Here is a 9,491-nt window from a genome sequence, read left to right as displayed (position 1 = left end):
GCTGGGAAAATTATTCCTCATGAACAGAATGCATATGTATCGTATAGCCTCTGTATCACCAGGGCGTGGCTGGCTGAGAGGGACACTATGTAATGGCAGTCAGTGGCTGGAGACTTCGAGGGCCTGCAGTGAGAAGAGTGACTGGGCAGTGAAGAGAAATAGTCAGCGTAAGTTTTACATTTGAGCCCTTATCAGCACCAGATTTTTCTTATTCATTTCTCTGTACTTGTCATTCCGCTACAATCCCACCTTGGGAAGCGCTGCCACAGAGGAACTGTCAGTTTAAGTACTAGTTTAAGTACTGTGTTTCCTGTCCTTCAAAAAAACCTTCAACCAGCTTTGCACTTGGCCCTGTTGAACCTCATGAACTTCACATGGACCCACCTCTCAAGCCCATCCAGGTCCCTCTGGATTCCCTCCCTCCCCTCCAATGTGTCACTCGTACCACAGAGCTCGGTGTTGTCAGCAAATTTGCTGTGAGTGCACCCGATCCCACTGTGCCTGTTGTCAGGATGTTAAACAGTGCCCATCTCAATACCCACCCCTGAGGAACACCATCTGTCACTGGTCTCTACTTGAACACGGAGCTGTTGACTCTGAGTGAAACCATCTACCTGTTCATTATCCACCAAGTGATCCATGCATCAAATCCACGTCTCTCCAGTTCAGAGACAAGGATGTCACAAGGGACAGTGTCAAATGCTTTGCACATCTCCAGGCAGGTAACGTCTGTTGCTCTTTCCTTATCCACCAGCACTGTAATTTCATTGTAGAAGACCGCCAGATTTTTTAGGCATGATTTGCCCTTAGTGAAGCCATGTTGACTGTCATCACTCACCTCCTTACTTTCCATATGCTTTAGCATAGTTTTCAGGAGAATCTGCTCCATGATCTTGCCAGGCACCGAGGCAAGACTGACTGGCCTGTAGATTATGCTCTGTTGAGCGCTGTCAGAAAAGCACATGGAAATGCTGTCCCCAGAACAAACAGAATTGCTGGCCTGGTTTTCTACACCTGGAAACCAGAACACTTGTCTCTCTGGGGCCTCTGCCCAGGTGACACCGTAAATTTTACTCATGTTTGGAAAAAGAAGGTGGGTTGCTTTTGCAGATTTGTGAAAATATAAACTATTGCCTTATGAAGACTGAATCAGCTCTGAAAAGAGCCAAAGAGCTGAACATGAGCCATAACAAGACAGAGAGCTGTGGGATATGTAAGGAAGACAGAACTGTTATGGGTGCAATGAACAGGCTGAGATGTTCGGCGTAAATTCCGTCTGCCTCAAATTCTTGATGTCTTGTTATTTCCTCCTCACTCAGGTTTCTGTACAATTGCTGATCAGGTTATATAAGAATGAAGACTAACTCTGTCTTTTGCTGTCAGGAGACCATTGACTTTTCAAATGAATGCAGTTTCTGTGCTGTTTCGCAGTACAACAAAAGTGGCATTAAAAAAAAATGGAAAGAGTTGCAGTAATATTGATCCACCTCACTCTACCCTGCAAAAATCGCTTTCCTCTGGGTTATGTTTTGGATTACAATTAAAACCATCAGCAGTAACCTCTGAAAAATTGTCTACTGCTGCTTGGCTGTTCACCGTAACTGGGGCTTGTACGCTGCATATCTCTCAGTGCTCAACAGTCAAAAGTTCTGTGCAGCAATTTGAAGTGTCCTCCTGTGAAAACAGCGGCTCTGGTTTTAGAACTAGAGCACTACCATAATATTGTTTTTACCAGCTCAAGGTTCAATTTCAATACAACAATAAATAAAAAACCCCGTTCAAACAGTTCCTTAAAAATACAGTGGTTTAAAAAAGAAACTGCATAGATAGCAAGTCTTCCTGTTTAGGGAAGTGACTAAAGGCCATGCAGTCTCTCCCTTTTGTAAATGAGGAAGAGGAGAAAGAGAGAAATGACAAGAATCAGTCACTGCTGTCCTGAATGATGAAGTTGGCACTCAACATCCTGTAAGTGGCCTGATCTGATCTATAATGTGTGCATGCTGCTCTCAAGAAGTGGGTGCCTGCAGCACTTTCAGGTGCATTAGGGCTGGCGGTTCATTTTCTGATTCACTGTTTTTAGAAGCTGCATAACCAAGTCTACTTTTGTCTAATTAGTGATAACTGTGATAATCTTGATATCTTCTGAGATAATGGGGCTAAAATTTGTATACTTCTTTCAAGGTAAGAAGAGTAGATTACCTTAAAAGCAAAGCCCCCTTGGAATAACAGCAATGAATTCTTGTCATTCTTATGTTATGAATTTGACACATCCTGTAATATAAATAATATTATCCCAGAATCATGCTGTCCAAACTAAGTACTTCCTGGTCATTTGAGATAACTTAAGTAAAACTCTGTGAGCTGGTTTGGGATTGAGAATTTCTTAGAATCTGGCCTCTGCTTCACGTGGGAATGTGGCAATGAGCCAGCCCAACCCAGGTATACGTGAGCTGGAGAGCCCCAAGCAGTCTCTTTTAAAGTAACTGGCTTACCTAAAATATTCTTATTTCAAGCTTCCTTGCAAATCATTAGTAAGTATTGACTTTAGTTTTAGCTTCTGTTTATCTGTAAGAAGCAATGTCTTGAAGCTTCTGTGTACTATTTCCTTCTTTTCATTTTGTACATTGATTTACCAAAGGATATTATGTTGTGCTTCAGAGACTTATTCTCAGAATTTTAGTAAACTGGAAATTTGACCATTATAGGCTTTCAAACTTCAGATTGCACTTGCAATTAATCCAATGGATTTCTCTCATATATTTAATAATTAATAGAAAAGTAATTCTGAAAATGTAAATGAAATTCGTGTCTACCCAGCCACATTGACTTCTACTAAACTACCTGCAAAAAACAGAGAAGGTTATTCTCTGAAGTGTATACTGTTCAAAGTGAGGCTATGATTTTATGAACTGTTTTAAGGTACAGGGTTTAGGTAACTACTTAGGTGGTCTGACAGCCAAATGCTACTGGGAGACTGCTTTCAGTGAGAATAACTACCCACTCACTTTCATATGTGTACAGGGTGAAGCACCTTATGGGTAATTTTTTTTCTTCTGAGAAATAACTAAGAAACCTCAGCAGGAGAGAAAAACTCTTCAGAAGTTGCACTCTCCACATGTTTAGAGTAAGCTACATGTTGGAAGCAGATACATGAGCAGACATATTTGTTGAGAGATGGCACCATGATTAAATGAAAAAATAAATATCAGTTCACTCCCAAGACCTTTAATTTTGCCCCCATCTGTCCACAAGGCAGTAGTATTTGGGGTTTTTCAATTAATTTTCAGCCTTGAATTAGATCACTGCATGCCTGTGGTGCATTTTGGTATACATTCAATAATGTAAACCTGTTATAAAGAATGAACAGCATTTACTGTTCAATAGTTTATTTTAAATATTCTTGGGGTGCTTTGCTTTACCAAGAAAAGGTATGAACTCAAACTCACATGTTTTTCTGGGAGAAGTCCACAATAATTTCATTAGCACTACCACAGAAGCTCATCTGAGTTTACCCTTTGTGTATATGGGAATGAATTTTTAGTTGTCTTTATGGAGAGATAAGAGATACAAGAAGGGAAGGTTATCTGAAAGGAGTGGAAAGACATAAACACCATGAGTGAAATCAAACATTTTCAAATTTAACTTTTTTTTTTTCTTTTCAATTTCAGTGTTGACAAAACTGGCATTAAGTTTGTCTCAGATTGGTTTTCTTTCCCTGAGTTTATCAGTCAATTTTCTTGGATGACATATCCATGGATGGACAGACTGGATATCAGTGCAACATTTCAGCAAAGTTAGTCCAACCCAACCATAGCAGAAATGGCTTTATTTTCTATCTGCTTGTTTATTGGCATTACTACCCTTGAGTTCTCTCAGAGCCCTCTCAGTGCTCTAATACATCACAAATAACATCACCTGATCTGTCAGCAAAGATATGTGACCACATCCCCTCTGTCACAAGCAGTGTCTTTTGTTCCATGCTTGAGAAAATGCTTCGAAATTTCTCTTCCTTTTCTAACCATAATGGGATTTATTCATCACCGTATTAGTCTATTTTTCTGCTGCTATAGGTTGCTCTCAGAGGAGTTATCACTGTTTCACAGCAAGAGGTATCAAATGAGGTTGCTAAGTCATGCAGATGAAAAACAGCCATGAACAGGCCTCCCCATTTGTCTGCTCCCTTCCCAGTTTCTAGCTGTGTAACATCCACGTGGCCTATCTCTCCACGTAATTTCACTGATATTCACCCCTGATTTTTACATTTCTTGTCATTTAGACCCCATTTAGCTGTCTCTGTGATTCATCTTTTTTGTATATCACTTAAAGTTTACTCTCTTCTTCATAGTTCTTTCTATTTAAATTCGCATTCCTACTTGTGTCATTAAAACTTAATTACCATCCAACTGTGCAAAGCATTTTGGGGCAGCAACATGGAAAATAAACTGCAGTACCTTGTAGTACTGTAAATAAGTGTAGTCAAAGATTTGGAAATTGGGGTCTTTCCTAGCATCATTCACATTGCTGGTGTGTCCTTATTTATTTTCTGTACAAATCACTAAATACAGGTGTAAAAATTAAAAACATGTAAATTATGGGGAGAAATTACCCAACTTCAGTGCATGCCAACATTTTAAAGCTGAGGTCATGTACTTTTAATGGTGTCTGCCAGTATCCTACTGCTCCCTCCAATTCCCATTTATGAATTATCAGGCATGGATGGATAAACACAGCTGAGCATAAGTTAACTCTTTCCCAAACTGTGGGCCAGCCATTGACAATTTTGATTTTGAGAGCCTGTCTGTTGATTTTAGATTTTGCTACTTGTACAGCTGATTTTCAGAAAAGCAAACAAAACACCCATTTCAGAATTTGCTTTATTTCTGCAAACAATACCTTTGTCTTCCCTGCCAGTGCATGTTCTTGTCACATGTCTTCTCTGGGAATCTCTTTGAGGTTTTGGATCTTTGATGAAGAAGGGATGAGGCTGTACAACATCCTTGTCCATTCATTCAAGCTCATGTTGGCTTCCCTTTCACCGCTGAAATTTCATAGATGAGTAATCCCTCCCAAGATAGCCAGTAGCTTAAGGATGTTTTGGCTTCCTGATTCTTCCTGCTGATAACAGAGGAATTGCAGGAGTTTAAAAATTTGTCATATCCACTTCTGTGTGTAACAGAGGCAAAATGGGGAAATTCACTCCAGTTGCCTGCTAAAATCCAGCTTTAGAAGAGCTATCCTTCTATTACTCAGCTACGTTTAGGTCATATATAAAAAATGCCAATTAAACAACCTAGTGGTTAAAAATTGACAGGGACTGACAAACAAAAAAGATACTGACCTTTGTTTTCTTATTCTGAGCTGCTCATTGATTCTTTCAAATAATGTCAGGGACAAGTCTCATTAAATTTTTCCATTCTGTTTGAGAAGAGGGTGTAAAACAAATTCCTCAGCATGTTAAGAGATTACACTAAAGTCAATATTTCCTCTTTGGTCAGGTGGGTCAGTTTTGGAATCAATCCAGTTTACTTTTATAACTGAAAGCCTTTAGAGGAATTTCTACCCCACCCAGCCAGCTAGCACAGCTTTGTTTGATGTTTTGAACCCTGCCTGGCTCCAGCAGATAATATCCATATTTATTGATACAGAGCTCTGGTGTGGCTATGACCATAAGCTCTTTGTGGTCAGCAATCTCAACCCAGTCACGTGCTGAAGGAAGCAGCTGACTGGCCTTTACCTCCCATTACATCCTTTAGTATGAAGGTGATATCTTTCTACAACCAGTGCGTACAGAAAAGATGCAAACAGGTGACTTCAACAGGCAGGAAGGAAGGGAGAAAAACGAACCCGAGCTTGCAAGAGAGGAAGAAGGCTGTGGCACACTGTCCTTGCTTTCTAATATCTTCCACTTAGAATTTTATCCCAGTCCTGTGAGCAGCAAATCCTGTCTGTCTCAGATCCAATGAAAGGGCTTATGACTGCTTTAGAGAGTAGGACTAGAAAGTCATGTTTAAAACAAATAACAACAAATCAAAGGGATATTCATTTAACAAAGCAAAGTTTGCCAGCAAGAGTTTTCCTGTGGATAAGCTATACTAGCGTTTGCCAGCTTTGCAAAATCAACCAAAGGTCTATGAGTCATACTGGCTTCTTTTCCATATTGCAGGAACACCTCTGTGTTTACCAAAGACTTCAGTTGCTACTGCAGCATCACGCCCTTTTGTTTATGTCCTTTGATGTTTACGAAACTTTGTCTTGAGCCAATGACAAAGGTTTTATATTTTTTCACCAAAAATATCAGCCCATGTTTAAAAACAAAACAAAAAGCCTAGCCCTTCCCTTCAAAGAGGCCAACTCAAAAACTTCTGAAACAAGGATCTTTAAAACCTGTATCTTGTTTTGTCATGTTAAAAAAAAAATCATGGGTTTCTGTCTAAAGTAACTTCCTGTATTTACACAAGTACCATAGTTAAAAGTATGCAGACAATATCATTGACATTGACATTTTTGCTTCAAAACCTACACATATGCTCATATATATTTATATACTGTCCAAACAGAGGGGTATCTACATGTTGTTGTAATGAGAAGGATAACAATAGGGTTTTTTTAAAAAAAAAAAGTTAGATGGATTTATTTCCCTTTTTGTCCCATCTTATGACTAAAGTAACTTTCAAATTGTACTTACTAGTTCATGTAAAACTGACCAGATCTACTTTGAATTATCATTGGAATTCACACAGTTGAAACCTATTAGAGCTAAATAAAGAAATCTGCCAAGCAAAGGCTTAAACGAGAGCACCCAGTTTGGCAGGAAAAAATCATATATAGTCTCTACTAAAGGTACCATATTTATACACAGCCTTGGAGTTATATAAACTTGGGCATTAAATTCACTGCAAAAAATCCAAGCAGTCCTGAGGCAGTGAAATCCCCCAGAGAACATCATTGCCCATTTCCAAGCACAAGCTTTAATCACAGAATCACTACCTGCTTGTTTAAGTGCACTCTGATGCTTAAACACCTTCACTTATGTCCTTGCCATAAGCAAAGTCTCTGCTGCTTCAGCACCCAATCTCAGCCCTCTTAGACAGCCTGGGAATGAGCACATTTCAGAGTGCCAAACGGCGAAACCAGAAGCAAATCTGTAAAACACAACTGACCACACAGATGGTTACAGCGTAAGTACATCAGTAAATTCAGAGCAGAAGAGAGAGCTTCAGTTAAACAGGTTATATTTGAGATACAGATGAGGAAATTATGTATTAAGGAAAGAAATGCCTTCTATGTGATTCCCTGATATTTCACTTCAGCAGCTCTTGTTAGTGCACTTCTGAGCAAAGCTTTCTGAAGTAAAGCTCTTTCACTCCTAAGGAATTTCGTAAAATCCTTCTGGTTTGGCAAGTCTGCATTGACACTAGCTATGTCCTGTTAGCTGTTCTCTACCTCAAGGTTAATTCTGCCAAGGTTAACTTTTTAGCAAACTGATTAATACTTGTTGGTCATTGTCACACAAGAAATGGCATTTCTGACTTTTTTTCAGGCTCTCAGAATTCCTGAAAGGTAGGCAGAGAAGCTAGAAAAAATGTTTTAAAGAACAGGAAAGAAAATATACAATGTAACATGTGCCACAAACCCAGCTACGTTGGCGTTCACACTGCCTTAAATTCTGATTAAATCTTGGACAGATGGTTTTAAATAAAGAAGGAAGTTAATGTTTCAAGCCATTATCTTGGCTTTTTCATAAGATATCAATATTTCAAAAGTAAGAAAATTAAGTTGGGTTCTTCAACCAAAAAAGCTGAATTTGGCAGAGGGGTAAAACTTTATTTTGTCAACAAGTAGTGACATTTTTCTCCTACTTAAATAACAGAAGGTTTGTGTACAAGTTCAACCACTAGCTTTCTAAATTAATTTCTCCCAATTAAAATATTTTTCAGTATTATTGTTCCTGACCTCCAAAGAATACTCACAAGACTTTCACTTCTGTTTACAGTCAGTGGCAGTATCAGGATATAAGAACTAAACCTGTGTGCAGAATTACTAATTCTATAGCTTTGGGTTCTGGTTGGTTGGTTGGTGGTTTTTTGTTGGTTTGTTTTTTTTTTTTTTAATGGGGGGTTAATAGTTTGTCTAAACAAAGTACTTTTCTGTATACATATATATGTTAACCTTTTGTCCCTCACATGCAGTTGGATTGCTATAAGGGAGGACAGGAAATTAGTGTGGGAGATCTCACAAATTCTCTCTAATCTCCCCCTCTTTAAGCCTGCATCTCACAGCTAAATCTTGGCACCATACCCTGTCTCTTACTTTCTCATCTGCTGTGCTGACACAGCCAGCTGACTTCAGCTGGGCCTGCTGTCCAAATGCATCAGGACCTCAGGGCCCTGGAAAGAGGTCACAGCATTGTACTGGAGCTGGAGGTGTGCTGCTAGACAGGACCCCATTGTGAGACAAGCTCTGCTAGAAGATACAATCTGCTTTTGCAGCATTATATCCAAAGTCCTTCTGTATTACATATACATATAAAATAATTCCCTTCCTGCAGCCCAACGTACGAGCATGCACCGTGCAGTGTTACTCAGCAAGGAAGTGAGCTGTGAGAGGAGAGGGGGAAAAAGACAGTTCTGTTCTAAAAGCATGGTAATATATCACTCTTTTTGAAGCTTGCAAAGGCAGTCTGGATTCGTTGCATACATTTGTATACTCTCAAGCTCTCAGCACTCTTGCAGTGCTGGCTTCCCTGCAGCACAGAAAGTTGCTCCACGGGCTTTACAGGGAAGCAGACTTCTCAGCTGCATGCTTTTCACAGTAATGCCTGATCTAATAGTTTTTGGTTGGGTTTTTGAACCTGTGTTATAGAAAATCATACCTTCTTTTCTTCAAATATTGATGTGCAGGCAGCTCTTGTACCAAAACGTCTGGTTAAAACTACTGAGAAGAAACATAAATGAAAGATACAATGTACAACTATTGGGAAAATATTCTAGATACAAACAGGCTTTTCAGTGTATCAGCAGAAAGCCATGAGCTGACTAACTGGGAAGGTTATAACCTAACTCAAACTACAAATTAGACTTTCAATTGTTAGCAGGGAAGGATACTCAGATGTCTAATGACCAGTATCAGAGTGCTGGAAGGCCTCTTAATGGTCCCTTCTAGCTTAAAAATTAACAGATACAAGTTAGAGTGGGTAACAGCTGGAACCCACTAACACAGAGATTTGTTTATTGGTACACTTTGGTTGGGTCAGTCTCTGGAAAGTATCTGTGTAGCATCAGCACATCCACAAGGCAAAGCTGCCTTCAGAGCAGCTTCCTTACCCACCAAGTTTTCTAAACACAGTAAAACCAGTACAAAATCAAGCAAACCTTAAATTTTAAATGACCTTTCTGTATTAAACATAGTAATTTCTATTCATCCATTGCAGTGCTTTTACTAGAGTTCTTAATTTCTTTTTCTTTTAATGAGGTTTTACATTATTGGAATTT

The 9,491-nt window shown here is 39.2% G+C and overlaps 1 long non-coding RNA gene across 1 annotated transcript; it reads right to left on the bottom strand.

Moving 5' to 3' along the window:
- Nucleotides 1-4,912: 4,912 nt before the first annotated feature.
- On the bottom strand, nt 4,913-6,130 carry LOC120322745. The gene is made up of 3 exons (XR_005562632.1): nt 5,845-6,130; nt 5,339-5,415; nt 4,913-5,115 (listed from the first exon to the last, which is right to left on the bottom strand). It is a non-coding gene; the product is annotated as an uncharacterized LOC120322745 (long non-coding RNA).
- Nucleotides 6,131-9,491: the final 3,361 nt, after the last annotated feature.

This window comes from Pipra filicauda, unplaced genomic scaffold, assembly GCF_003945595.2.
Source record: "Pipra filicauda isolate LSUMZ 115617 unplaced genomic scaffold, ASM394559v2 scaffold149_size4050908_pilon, whole genome shotgun sequence".
Classification (NCBI taxonomy): Eukaryota; Metazoa; Chordata; class Aves; order Passeriformes; family Pipridae; genus Pipra; species Pipra filicauda.
Note: the sequence above shows the minus strand (reverse complement) of the source record. Positions and strands in the feature narration are given on the sequence as shown.